General features: G+C 47.7%; 1 pseudogene; it reads right to left on the minus strand.

The window, feature by feature from the left end:
* Positions 1–11,267: 11,267 nt before the first annotated feature.
* On the minus strand, positions 11,268–11,408 carry LOC123568511 (small nucleolar RNA SNORA40; annotated as a pseudogene).
* Between the last annotated feature and the right edge of the window lie 671 nt (positions 11,409–12,079).

Raw genomic sequence — 12,079 nt, forward strand, 5'->3', positions numbered from 1 at the left:
CACCAGCCTGGGCAACAGAGCAAAATCTCATCTCTACAAAAAATTTTAAAAATTGGCCAGGCATGGTGGTGCACACCTCTAGTTCCAGCTACTAGGGAGGCTGAGGTGAGAGGATCATTTGACCCCAAGAGTTCGAGGTTGCAGTAAGCTATGATCATACCACTGCACCCTAGTTAGGAAGAGAGGAGGCAAAAAACAACAACCCACACTTTCCCAACACTTCAAGACAGTGGTAGAAGAGAAACCCCAAAGGCTCCATGATGAATTCATTATGCAGACTGACAATAAGGATCTTGGAGATCAGGGAAGTTTCTAGAAGATGAGATCTGAAGTGGACTATGACAGTCAGGTAAGATTCTGCTACCTGGAGAAAGAGAAATCCTTTGGAAGAAGCCTTTGAGGACATGTGCCCCAGCTTCTCCTGGGAGTTATTGACACAGAGGAATGTGGCACAAGGGAGCACTGGTGTCTCTGACTTCTCTCCCATCAGACGGAAAGCAGAACTGGGATCAAGGAGAAAGGAAGAACAAATACTGACAGACAAATTTAGATAATCCCTAGAGTGTAGGGGTGGCAGTGTAGTTATGGGCAGTAAATTTGAGAGGGCAACTGTGGGTGGTGGATCTTGAATACAGAAAGAGGTGAGGTGTTGGATATTTTTCTCTCTAAGTCAAGGTCACAAACCCACTGCCTCCTGCAGGCTGAATCTGATCCATAGCAATGATCATCTGGTATCCAAAAGAAAGCGAATGCCTTTAGGGTGTTCTTTAGTTAAATGAAGTCCCCAGCCCTTACTGTGATCCTACTGTGGCCACTTCACACCTTTGTGATGACTCCATAGCCCAAAGGCATTTGAGTTTTTAAGCTTTGTAGGAAATTTCATGGTACTTCCAGCAAATTAAGGAGTGGCATGCTTATAACGAAATTTCTAGTGCAATGATCCAACTGCCCATGCAAGAAAGAGTGTAGGAAAGGAGAAACCTCAAGTGGGGCCCAGTATTTATACCATAATATATGTCTTGGACATGCAAATGATGAGTCTTGATAATTCAGCTTCCTTAGCTTGGGAGTAACTTGTCCTCTGAGCTTTACTGAAAGATAAATTGGTCATTGCAGGCTTAGCTCTGAGAAGACCTCCTGAAGGGCCTGAAAAAATGGTGTGGCTCCAGCTGTTTCAACTCCCAGTGTTTGAGTCTTTATAGCTCAGGCACCAAACAAGTGAGTGACAGAAACTTCAAGTGATTCCGGCTCCTGTTACTACTGATAGTGACTGTAATAGACCCAGAGCTGAGCCCAGTCGGCTCTCAGCAATGCAAGAAGTGACAGTCAAAAGAATTGTTTTATCAACTGAGTTTTGAGATGGTTCTATAAGCAGGGAGAGACAACTAGTACCCCAGGTCTCCTCATCCCCAGCAATTCCTACTGCATCTCCATTTCTGAGGGCACACACATGAGCAGGTTTCAGAGGGTCTAGCACCATCCCATCTGCTCTGAGACCCCAGGAGGAGGCACAGGGCAGGGGAAGAAGCAGAAAACCATATCTGCAGAATGGGTGGGAGCAAGTTCTGGTGACATCTTGACCACTGGGGTTGTTAGAGAGACCCTTTGGAAGAAGCATGTGAGGACACAAGCCCCAGCCTCTCCTAGAAGGTAATTGACATGGGGGAACATAGCATAAGGGAGCCTTGGGGTGTTTGACATCTCTCCCATCAGACCACAAAGTCTGGTCATCAGCTGAACTTCTCAGGTCCTGCAATCTTAAGAACTTGAATTAAATCAAGTTGCCTTTCTCAAAAACCATCAATGGCTCTGTTCCTTATAGGAAGAATTCTCATCTCTCCTGCCTGCACATTAAGTGTTGCAGCTCTTTCACTCCTGTAGTTCACTAAGCTCCGGGTTCTCGTCCTGTGACTGACAAGAATGGGGTATGGATACACTGGAGAGAGAGTAAGGCAGAGTAGAATTTATTGAGCGACAGAAAAGCTCTGGACAGTGAGAGGGGACCCAAAGGTGGGTTACCTGCCACAAGACTGAGTCTAGGAGTTTTATGGACTTGAAATGGGGAAGTACATGCTGATTGGTCTGTGGACATGCTTGAAAAGTCACCATTCAGAAATAGGCACAATAGTATAGAGGATAAATTGGGGAAGGGTAGGTATATGTATAGGTAAAGGATAAGGACCAATTAGGAAGAGAGCATGCCAAATGGGAATGGCAGTTCTCAATCTGGCCCATGAATTTATCCAGAACTCATAGCTTGGGTTTAGGGCTTTAGATTGTCCTTTGCTAGAAGGTTGAATTTCACTGAGGACCCATCCCTGTCTGCCTAAGAATTTACCTGCCTCCTGTTGCTATCACCAGTAGGGCTCTAATAAACTTTTCCCATTTTGTCTCCCATGGCATGTCTCCTTTTGAAACCAGCTTTGCAAAAGTTATAGCTGAGGAAATTACGGCAGTGAGATAAACTGACATGGCTGACTCCATCTTGTCTCTAGCATCACAGGTTGGTTGTGTTTTCTCAATCCTAGGTATGGGTGAAGCAAACTTTGAAAAAAATTTAGTTTATAGTTTAAATAATAGTCCTTCCCCAAAACTGAACTGTTCTTGTAAAAGTAATTAAAGGCCACCAAGTTAGGATGAGAGAGGCTTAAGTTCTAAATAACTACCAGCCATTATTCCGGAGGTCATAAAATTTGCAACTTCTGCCAATTACTCTTAAAGATAACATCACTTTTGAAGAACCTAAGATTGGCCTTTTAAGATATCTTTTCAGGATTTTGCATTTCTGACAACCGCGTGGGCCCACCTGGACCTGCCAATCAGTCCTGTGGCCAGGAACTAACTCAGCACGAGAGGACAGCTTTGACTCCCTGTGATTTCATCTTCTAGCAAAACAGTCAGCACTCCCGACTCACTAGCCCCACGCCCACTAAATTAACCTTTAAAACTCCAGTCCCCATATTCTCAGGGAGGCTAATTTGAATAATACTAAAACTCAAGTCTCCTGTACAGCCAGCTCTGAATGAATTAACCTCTTTCTCTGTCACAATTCCCTTGTCTTGATAAATTGGCTCTCTCTAGGCAGCGGGTAAAGAGAACCCACTGGGCAGTTACTTTCCTCCTTCTAGAAACACCTTACACAAACTGTTTCTGTGCCTTAGTTCATGACATTTCCCATAGGTAGAATATTCCCCTCCTCTCCCTCTGCTGTCCACCCTATCCTTACATCCTGCTGGAGCTCAGATCTGCTCTCCTATGGAAGGTCTTTCCTGGCCACACTACCCAGTTGCCTCTGTACTCCACAGTACACAAGTGTCTACTGTTCATCCATGCATTGGTGAATCCGAGAAGGTCCCTGACGTAGGAGTTTACAGCACAGTGAGAAGAGAGGAGACAGAAAGACCACAACAATACACCTGCAGCATCAGAAATTCCTTCCAACGGATAAAGCTATTTTTGTTTTTGTGTGTGGGGGGCAGTTGCCTTGTATTTTACGGAAAAGGTAAATAAATGACTCTAAGATATACTATTTATTAACAATATTCTTTTAAAAATTGTACACATCACACTACTGGCATCTGGCACCTCTCTGTGTTTAGTTTTTCTGTGCAATATTGTATCACAGAGAAGCCAGCAACTTTATCCTTTTGTTTTTCCCTGCAACATCCATGAACCTTGTGCTATTCTGTAGGATGTCTATGTGACAGAGATCACTGATTTGATTTTTAAAAAAAAGAGGAAGGAAGGTAGGGAAAGGATAAAACCCAAACTCCTTAGTATGGCTCACCAAGTCTTTCTGAGCTGTCCTTCTTCCCTTGGCCAGTCCCACCTTCCCACCTTCCCACGTGCCCTCTTCATTCCTGGCATACGCCACCCACAGGGCAGAAGCTTCTGTGTGCTTTCATTCTTCTCTGTTCCCATTTCCTCCTTTACCTGTGGTCCCCAGCCCCACTTGTCTCCATGGTTAGGCCATAACCAAGCTCCCACTCCATCCAACTGTGGAAACTCTCATTCAGTGCTGCCGGTGAAATGCAATTGACAACACACCATGTGTATTAGTTTCTTAGGACTGCTGCAACAAATGACCACAAACATGGTGGCTGGAAACAACAGACACATTCTCTCACAGTTCAGGAGGCCAGAAGTCAGAAAACAGGGCGTCCTGAGTGTCTGTACCTTCTGGAAGCTTCAAGGGAGAATCTCCTCCCTGCAGCTCCCCTGTGGTGGTGGTCGGCAATCGTCAGCTTGCAGCTACATCACTCCAACACCTGCCTCTGTCTTCACATTGCCTTCTTATGAGGACCACGGTCTTTGGATTTAGATCCCACCCTAGTCCAGGGTGATCTTATCTAACAAATTATACCTGCAACAATCCTATTTCCAAATAAGGTCACATTCTGATGTTCTGGGTGGACATGAATTTGGGGTAGCACTGTTCAACACAGTACTCTACCATAGACTCTTCACCATGCTCTAGAAATCAATCCCTGTCATTCTTGCTTCAAGTGCTTATAGTGTAGGGTATGTACCTCCTGTGTAGCTCTTTCATAATGCTAACCACAGATGTTTGCATTCATCTATCTGTTAATTTGTCCCCAACATGGGCAGGGACCATGTCATCTTTCTTTTTGTTTTTCCAGTTCCTTGTACAGGGCCTGCCACTCAACTGACTTCCTAAGTAAATTGCCAACTGAAAATGCAGGAGAGCTATTTACAAGGTCTGGGGCCATAAGGACCAGTTCTCACAGAATCCCTGCCTGTGGACAGTCAGTTTTGCTCACTAGGAAAACCTTGCAGCCCAGGGAGTCTCTGTGCAAGTATCAGTTCTGCATCCGAAATCGAGGGTTGCTTGGTGCCAGGCAGACTCATTTTGAGATCTGAGATTCGAGATGCCAGATGTGAAAACAACACCACAAAATCATGTCTCTGGCCACTGCCCACTTCTAAAGCTTAGGGTAGCAGGGAACATCAGGTACTACCAGGATATCACATTCTCTCCATTTGGGTGACATATTTCTGGAAACCCTGAAAGCAAACCAGCCCTAACTCAATAAGGGTAGTCACAATGCCAGACTCACAACGAATTTGCAGGATATTTTAAAACATGTAATTATGGGTTATTGATAAGGAGGTGCCAAGAAGAAGGTAAGACCGTGGTTTTGCCCAAACCAGGAGCCAGTCTCTGTGCCGCATCCCCACTGCAGGCTGGATATATGTGGCCTTCCAGGCATCTTCTTTGGAGGGAATGCATGTCTTTTTTTCAGCATAAGGATTTGGACTCCTTTTTCAACAGCAATGTGTTGTTCTTCAAACAAAAATTACACAACTCAAAGAATATGTGTGGCTTTTAGGGAGTGGCAACAGCTGAGAAACCTACACTGGTTCTGGAGGAAATTCAATACGGGCCAACCTAATCGCCATGACGGAGAATTTGGAATGAGTCTGAAATGCCTTCGCATTATTGGACAAACAGCTCTCCCTCCTTCCTAAGCAGGCTGGGGCGTTCCTGGTGAAAGCCCTTTGATAAGAAGAAGCAGCTCCTGGGAGGCGAGCCACCCACCACTTTCTTAGGCACTATTGTCCTGAGCTGGGGGATTGTGACGTGGGCTCCCGGTCCACACAATGCCGCACCTCCTGCAATGGGCCATTCATCGGCCCCAAGGTTCCCTGATGGGAGGGAGCCCATTGACCCCGGGATAATAGATGAAAGTGTTTTCTCACTTGCCTTCCCCTCCTGACCCCTTGCCACCATTTTTCATGCACTGTCTCCTCTTCAGCCAGACGGAGGAATTCTTCCTCTGATGATGAAGGCTCAATGACCCTCTCCTGCATCCCGTAAGCTGGCTGCTTGCGGAGGATTGCCCAAAGGGATCCCTGCATAATGCAACTAAACCAAGCAAGGGTCACTTCCTTTCCACCCCTGCTCTTGCGTGTGCACACATCAACACACCTCCCAAAGCACAGGAGCAGTGCTTGTAAAAAATTCAAATTAGTGAATTTATTCATTTGCTTGTTTGCTTGCTTGCTTGTTGTCTAGTGTGTTTGACTTCTTGGTGAATCTACCCAACACAAAATGAGTTCCCAATTCAACGCCCAAAGTCTTCCCCATCCCCATTGTCTTCTCAAAAGGACCAGGTCACCAAGCACATGGGGGCAGCAGAGCAAGCTGCAAAGTCTATCCAGTGGACGGCACAACTGCAAGGACCGTGGATCATCCAGCAAAGCCCAGGTACTCAGTGGAGGCCCACCTGGGAGATGGGACTGACCAATGCCACTGGCCAGTTAGCAGGTCCCCTGCAACCAGCACCCAGCTCCCCAGCTCCACGTCAGGGCTCTGACCCCTTCAGAAGGCCTCCAGAGAAGGTACGTTTACATTAGCAGTGACAGGCAGACAAAAATCCGGCCTTGACAAGGGTGTTTTATAACTTCTGAAAATCTATGAACCCCCATATATTTCTTTTTGCAACCCATAAGTGGCAAGCAATGGTACCTGGAAAGGTGCAAGCTGAGCAGAACTCAGCTGAGGGAAGGGGAAAGATGGCCAGGCCTGGGGTCTGGGGTGACCTTGGGTTCTTCAGTCGCTGAAGGCTCCGGGTATGAGAAGGTGGCCCTCTGTGTGCCTCTTGCTGCTTCCTCACCTCGTGTGCATGGGCTGCAGGTGAGGGGATGGCCAGAGGCAGGGCTGGAGACCCCGATGCTTGACAGTCTGGGACGTGCTCAGACACCTGCAGTCTATGTGTAGGGCCTCAGCACCAAGGCGAAGCTCAGGGGCAACCCCTCACCATCTTACAGAGGGACTGTGGAGGACCAGCATGGGGAAGGCGGCCCGGCTCCCAGGGATGATTCCACAGGGAAGCTAATGGGCCTCAGGCATTGGGCCCCTGATCGCATCGGGTCTTTCCAAGGCCCTGTGTCAGGCAGTATTCTCCTGAGGAGCACAAGATGAGAAGCCACAAGATGCATGTGTGTGCAGAGAGAAAGAGAGAAAAAGAGAGGGAGATGATCAGACAGAGAGAGAGGGAGAAAAAGAGAGATGAGGAGAGAGGCAGAGAAAGAGAGAGAGGGCCACACACACAGAGAGAGATGACCAGACAGAGAGACAGAGATGGAGAGAGGGAGAAAGATAAAGATGGAGAGAGATAAAGAGAGACAGAGACACAGAGAGAAAGAGAAGGAGGCAGAGGGACAGAGAAAAAGAGAGAGACAGGGAGAAGAGAGACAGAGATAGATGGAGAGAGAAAGAGAGAGACATAGAGAGAAAGACAGAGACAGAGAGATTTTTAGGAACTGGCCCATATGGCTGTGGAGGCTTGGGAGTACGAACTCTGCAGGGTGTAGCAGCAGCCCAGAGACCCACAGAAGAGCTGCAGTTCAAGTCTGAAGGCGGCCTGCTGGCAGAGCTTCTACCTCCCTGGGAGTGGCCAGGCCTTCAACTGATTGAGTGAGGTCCACCCACATTATGGAGGGCAATCTGCATGACTCAGAGTTCACCAATTTAAGTGTTAATCTCATCCACAAAACACCTTCGCAGGAAAAGCCAGAACAATGGTTGACCAAATATCTGGGCACTGTGGCCCAGCCAAGTTGACACATGCAATCAACCATCACAGCTGTTACCTAGTTGGGCATTTACAAATTATGTTCTACCTTTTTTTCCCTTTTTAAGAAAAAATTCCTCAAATGCAAAACTTCAGGCCCTACAAAGCCTCTTCACACAGCAATGTCAAGGTCTTGCTAGGGTTAGAGTCCAAGGCCCCTGCCTGCCTTGGGTGCTCTGCCCAGGCCCTCACAGGAGGATCCCAGAGTGTCAGGGACCAGATATGGAGAGGGATGCCCAGAAACAGCCTGGCTGCTAGGGAGGAGCTGAATGCTTACACTTCCCCCCCCCTCCTCTGAGATAGCCATTGCCATCAGAAAATTCACTTTCCGGCACGGGAAATTGTGTGAGAATCCTATCATCCCCTAGAATATTTCTAATGAACAATCTGAAGCCTAGAGAGGCAGGCTGAGGGTAGAATAATCCAAGGCTGTTTGGCTGTCCGGTTTCTTACCAACTTAGAGATGCTGTCAGACCTCACTGTTAGAAGGGAAGTCCCTGGGCAAGCAGGGGCAAGTGCAGCAGGCCTGATGTGACACCTGTGCCATGGGAGCTGCCAGCCAGTGCCAGGTGAGGGCAGCCTTTGCTCCAGGGATCCTGTAAGGACAGACACACCCACAGAAGGAGCTGCCTGGTGACCCAGTGTCTGAGGCAGGAGTGCACTGGCTGGTCTGCCTGGTGGGGACAGAGCAGGTGAAGGGATTTCAGTGAGTGGCACCTGGAAAAACTTGTGTGGACACACTTCCAACACCCTGCAAGGCCCACGGAGACTTTTCTGTGCTACTCTGGGCCCGAAGAGGGAAAGTGACCTCACCCTGATCAGAGCTGGTGGCTGGGGCAGACATTGGTTGCCTACTCAATAGTCATCACCTGCCAATGCCTTGCTGACAGGAGCCCAAATCCATTCAGTGTTCACGGGAAGAGGGTCCTGGCCCAGGGCCAAATGACAATTGGTCTAATCCCTCATAGCAAGCCAGTTCTTCTTTGCCAGTGATTGGTTTGGGGCTGGCCATGACACTCGGTTCTAGTCAGTGTGGCATAAGATTCCCTGGGGAATTCTGGCAGAGGGTTTCAGGAAGACTCCTACCCCTGTGATAGATGAGATGATTGTTCAGAGAGTATTGATGCTCCTATTCCCCTCCCCTCCCCTCAGGGCAGGATGTACATGCCAGCCCATCATGTGAGCAGACATGAAACAGAGACTTTCAATGTTTTCACAGGCTTGGCCTTACCATTAGATCCCTGAATCTGTCATGCAATCAACATGCCGCGTTGCTGGTAAGTACAAGAAAATTAGGATGACTGCAGAACAGACCTGAACCTGACCTGAAGCCTCAGAGACCAGCTGAAGCAGAAGAGTCCTGGCTGACCCATAGGTAGACTGCAGAGAAAGAAAAAAACATGGTCTGTTGCATTAGTTGTAGGTCACTGAGTTTGGGGGTGTTTGTTACACAGTGCTGTCATGACAGCAGCTCACCGATACACTCCCTCCTGCTGTTCAGTGAAGCTGTGTGGGTGTGGGGCTTGAAGCTACGCAGCCATCTCCCAACCACACTGGAAAGCCAGCAGAATCACAGAGGAGTAACCACGGAGATGCTAACTGACATCCCTAGATGTCAGGTTCCATCTCTGCAGAGTGACATCTCAAATTTGCCAACACAGAGACGGCCTCTTTGCCTCCTCGAGGAAACGTTTTCACCTACTTCTGTCCATGGATGCCACTGCCTTGCTATCACCAACCTCCTCAACATGTGGCTTCTCATGAATTCTAAAAGCCTCTTTAGAGTGTGCATTCATTTGTCTGTCATTTTATTCACTGGGTCTTTGCTGAACTGGGCTTTTAGAGCAATTAAGCACAGTCTCTTCCCTCTAGGGCTGTTCATTTGGGGAACAATGGTGGGTTTGCTGTGGCTGAAGCACGTCTCTGGCACAGCCTGAGGGAAGGAGGCATCAGATGAAGCGGAGCTGTCCCTGGAGTTAGGCTGTGGAGGGCCAGGAAAGTCAGACCCAGGGGATGACGCCATAGCCAATAGGCAGTGAGAGGCTGTCAGAGGCTGAGCCAAGGGGAAGGGTCTCTCCAGCCATGAAAGTGGCTTCTGTGTGTGACCAGGACTGAGCGACAGTGTGAAGAAAATGTGGCTGGGTGGGGTGAGAGTGAGAGATCCTAATATTGCATAATACTGCATATTTTTCCCTGGGTCACATAGTTATCCAGCAATATAAATAATCCACTATTCCCAACAAACAAAACACCTCATCCAACATGCTTTGTAAAGCTGCCTCTAGAAACTCTATAAATGCATGAGCCAGAAATCTGCAGATGGATGAAAACCATGCCCTGCCAGAAGATGAGTGAGCTGAACATTCGTTGAACAACCCTCTCATGATGTCCTAGAGAGGTGAGACAAGTGTAAAAGAACATCCAGCCTCACAGACTCATGACCAGATAGAGGAAATCAAGATGCTCCATCTGCTATCACAGAATCACAGAATGTTGTAGACTAGAGGGCAGAAACCACAGACATTTAGCCCCCACGGTTCTGAAGGCTGCGGGGATGGTGGCGGTGGCAGGGAGGAAGGCGGGGAGGGAGGGAGATATATTGCACCTGTTTCTCTTTTTATAAGGCCATTAGTCCCATCATGACCTAATCTAACCCTAATTTCTGCCAAAGGCCCCACCTCCACATACCATTACACAGAGGTTTAGGGCTTTAACATGAATTCTGAGGGGACACATTCAGTCCACAGCATGAGGCCCACCAGAAACAGCTGGGACCTGCCCAAAGCCACAGGAAGCCGTTGGCTACCTGACCATCTCCCAATTCCCAACATGGTGGAGTTTGACATGTTCTTCAACCCAGGGTTTCTCAATCTCAGCACGATTGACTTTTGGGCCAGATCCTTCTTTACTGTGGAGGCTGCCCTGTGCATTTTAGGATGTACAGCAGCATCCCTGACCTCTACCCATGAGATACTAGTAGCACCCCCCTCACCACCAAGTCGTGACAACCAAAAATGTCCCCTGACATTGATGAATGTTTCCAGGGGGCAAAATTACCCTAAGTTGAGAACTACTGGACTAACTTCTGGATTAAATTCAAGGAAAGCTCAATTGAACTGCTTGAGCCTCTTTTTCTGTTCGGCTTCCCCCAACTCTCTTTCCCAGGTCAGAGTAGCTGACTTTATATCTTATGACTTCCTCTGACATTATGTCTATCATAGATAGGATCGATCCTGCGATCCTGTCACATCCTTACAATTCTTTAGTGTTTTATGTGCCACAATAAACTGTAGGCTCTTTGGGGACAGGCTTGTGAATTTTGTTTTGTTTTGTTTTGTTTTTTTTGAGATGGAGTCTGGCTCTGTTGCCCAGGCTGGTGTACAATGGTGCGATCTCTGCTCACTGCAACCTCCGCCTCCCAGGTTCAAGCGATTCTCCTGCCTCAGCCTCCCAAGTAGCTGGGATTATAGGTGTGTGCCACCACACCTGGCTAGTTTTTGTACTTTTAGTAGAGATGGGGTTTCACCATGTTGGCCAGGCTGGTCTTGAACTCCTGACCTCAAGTGATCTGCCTGCCTCAGTTTCCCAAAGTGCTGGGATTACAGGCTTGAGCCACCACGCCCAGCTGTGAATTATTTCTTTCTTTCTTTATTTTTTTGGGGGGATCATAATATTTCTTCTTATATGTATTGAAACTCATACTGAACGATGAGCTCTTGGTTGCAAAAGAGAATTTATTTCTTGAACCTATCTGTAAGTCTGGCTGTGGATTATTTGTCCTTAGAATCCTCAGCTCGTGGAACAGGACCTGGAACACAAGGAAGGTGTAAGTGAGTGGATTAATTCCATGCCCACAAGACCCTCCTAGCCTGGACACAGTGCATGTTTCATTTCATGCCCTCTGACATAGTTTCCCAAAGGCCCAACCCACCAGACATCCCTGAAGGCCTACCATTCACCAAATATGCCTTGGCCTTGCCCAGTCTACATCTTGCTAGTACCTTCCTTTTCTTGAAATTTCCACCATACTCACCTCACCCTGTCCACTTCCTAAAATCCTCACGTTCTCCAAGGCCTATCTCCAGTGCCTCTTCTCCAAGGAAGAATTTTCCAAACCCTCTAATTAAAAATAATCAACCATCCATGCCTCCCCCATTACCCCAGCCCCTGCTCCCAAAGTGCTTTTTAATTCTGTTACAACCATTTCCGGATACATTCTGTGTCCCTTACTAGACAGCGAACTCCCCAAAGGCAGGAACTGTCAGGATCTATTTCCATATCTTCCACGGAGCCTAGCAGAGGCCTGGCACACAGCAAACATCACTCAAATCTAATTCAGGTCTCCGAGAGAGGCCAGGCCAGCGGGCGATGGTAAACGTGTGCCTGACTGATTCCTCCTTCAGTGCCTTCAAGAGAAAGATAGTCATTATTGGAAAACATGCTTCACAATACTGTTTACAAAAGGAAACTGCCCTACAAAG

This window comes from Macaca fascicularis, chromosome 13, assembly GCF_037993035.2.
Source record: "Macaca fascicularis isolate 582-1 chromosome 13, T2T-MFA8v1.1".
In the NCBI taxonomy this organism is placed as follows: domain Eukaryota; kingdom Metazoa; phylum Chordata; class Mammalia; order Primates; family Cercopithecidae; genus Macaca; species Macaca fascicularis.